Here is a 2855-nt window from a genome sequence, read left to right as displayed (position 1 = left end):
TTATCTTGGATTATTTGATCTCTTGATATCTCTATGACAACTGTATATTTTTTTGTGAATAGCAATACTCATCATTATGTCACCAATTGTCATTAATGTGCCAACCAGAAATCTATTGGCTGTCGAAACAAAGGATTCTTTTGTTCTGTGGTTCGCAAAATTTAAATAACAAAAGAATTGTTTATAAACAGTCAAGTTTCCTATAGTGTGAAATAAACTTTGACTTTTGACTTTGTGGGCCATTGAAAATTCTTGTGACTGGAAAAAATATGTTTCACCATTATTTACATATTTTCATGATTCTTTTTCATGGCGGCCATGTTGGAGGAGTAAAATATTCTATCGGGAATTGAACTCTATTTTTATGAAAATTATTCCTTTTGTTTCAGTATGCAAATATGGAAGCGGGTCACATGAGCGAACACACTATTGCAATCTCACTTGAAAAAGAAATCAACACTTCTTGGGTTTTTTTGGCTGTTATGACCACGAAAAGAGAAAACTAGACTTTTCAGGCATTCCTTATGCTGCTGCTAAAGTGTCGTTCATAATTATGAAAATCTTCAATCTCAAAATTTCAAATTGTCATTCTTATGTGTAGTCTCTAACACATATCTCACACCCTCAGCGACCGAATTGAAAAGGAAAAAAGCCATTTCAGAGTCAAATGTCAATAGCCATCGAATAGGAATCACGCTAAAATTAGAAACCATAAAAAAAACTTTGTCAGTTCAAAGTCAAAAAAGAGTTTACTGATGTGATGTAATTTATCCCACTTTATCTCTGAAAACGAGATCATTCAGGTTTTGATGTATTTCACTGAAACTTGCCAGGTTGGCTTGTAACAAGAATCGGCAAAATACGGCCATGCAACCAAGAAAGGACGAACTTAAAACAAGATCCGCTTCAACACTTAAATAACATTCAGGTACTTAAAACACAAGCTAGTGTAATTTCCCCCTAATTTTACGAGAACTGATTGCGATTACGTGTTTATAACATAAGGGCAAAATTTTCTTGTCACTGTCAAGGCACATCGAAAACCAGTTGGGCAAACGAATTAAAAAACACTTGTTCGCTCGCATTTTAGAGCAAAACAAACAAACAAATCAACTTTTTCTTTATGTCCAAAAGAGTACAGATAACTGTTATTTAATTCCAGTTGACACTTTTCATTCCTGAACAAAGGAAAAACCGATTAAACCACTTTTTGAAAATAACAAACGGTTTAGCGCCCAAGGAAAGAATATGTGGAATAACGTCTTCCGATAAGTATGAGCTACTACTGGTATTGTTTTGTCGTTGTCGTTCTCTTTCGCTCTCCTTTCGTTTCTGTTCTAGTCATAGGTCCTCCAGGCATCATGTAACCTTATCAGAGCTCCTAAAGATGTGTTAAAAATTGCAATACAGAGAAAAAAGCAGCTATAAGAAAATTAAAAATAAACACTCAGCTTTAAGTTTATATCCCTTTGATTGATTGACTTGAATAACTGCGTAGCCGCCTGTGTGGACCACAGCTATCATGATATGTCAAACTGGATTGAAACCTGCGAAAAATGCAGAAAGAAAACATGTTCCAAACCGTTTTCCAACTGAACACGAAAAGCGTTGACTTTGTAAGAACTATAGTTGTCGTAGCATGGCCGTGTAGCCGCGGCGAGCCACAGAAGGCGCACGAAAAATGAAGCTCCGCTTATGTTTAGGTGAGTTAACCTGGATTGAGCCTGCAATCCAATCGAAAACCAGTGCCTGGTCATCGGTAAACTTAAAAAAAAAAACAGCTGACCGCGGTGAGCCCGCGATATGGTCACGTGAAACTGGTCAGCAATTTACCAAGATATTATTCACCTTGGCATACATAGAAGCGTTAGGGGTGGACTTACGTACGTACGGACGGACGGTCGATGACGCCATGGCTATCAAACGAAAATTTCTCGCATCGATGGGTTACCATATTTCCTTAAGGTGATTTCCTAGTATTGCACTGCGCATCCTGTTCTGCGCATAACACAGCGTAGGCCACGTTCGCATTCAGGCATGGCTAAGAGGCTTTATGGTCAAATTTCACAGCTCAGTTCTGTTTTCTTTCTCTCACAAATCTCAAAGGATATTTTTAAACAAAACAATGTTTAAATTTGACCATAAAGACTCGTAGCCATGTGTAAATATTGATATATATATCGAACGTGGCCAAAAACGTTTCAAAATGGCGACCTTTCGTGCGGGAAAGCTCGCTAGAAAGAAGAATGGCCGTTTTCAGAGCACAGCAGTAAAGAGCAAAACAGGAAACTTTTTAGACTCTCGCAAAACAAAAAGTCGAGTGATGCTAAAGAACATTTCAGTCCGACAGTGAAAGTGCAACCACGCTATCGGGGAGACGTGTTGTCGAGGGGTCGAGCTTGGTTTGCTTTCTGTTTTCTCCTAAACGAAGTTGGTGACCTATCTTTTTTTTGGCATAATTTTATTCTCTTACTCATCCTCTCCTTCGTACCGTGCTGTAAAAAAAAATTAATTTCTCGAGGGTCCAAATCCACGAAAGGGGGTCCAAATTCGCGGGGAGGAGCAAATCCGATGTGACAGCGGATTAGGAATGTGACGGTAACTGGTCATTCCGCCCCAGAGTCGATACGCCCTACGTATTATGTATAAGGCGCTGTTTACATGAGAGAACTCATCCCGGGACGAGTTTCATCCCGGAATGAGTAACACCTCGGTGTTTGGTCATTTGGCGTTTGGTGTTTACATGATCCCGGGGTGAAATTTGCTCATCGCGGGACAATTTCATGCCGGTCTTAAGCACCGGGAAGAAATTTCATCCCGGGATCAAAAATCCATGTAAACACTTGATTCTTTTC

The sequence above is a fragment of the Montipora foliosa genome, chromosome 5 (genome assembly GCF_036669935.1).
Source record: "Montipora foliosa isolate CH-2021 chromosome 5, ASM3666993v2, whole genome shotgun sequence".
NCBI classification, from domain to species: domain Eukaryota; kingdom Metazoa; phylum Cnidaria; class Anthozoa; order Scleractinia; family Acroporidae; genus Montipora; species Montipora foliosa.
Note: the sequence above shows the minus strand (reverse complement) of the source record.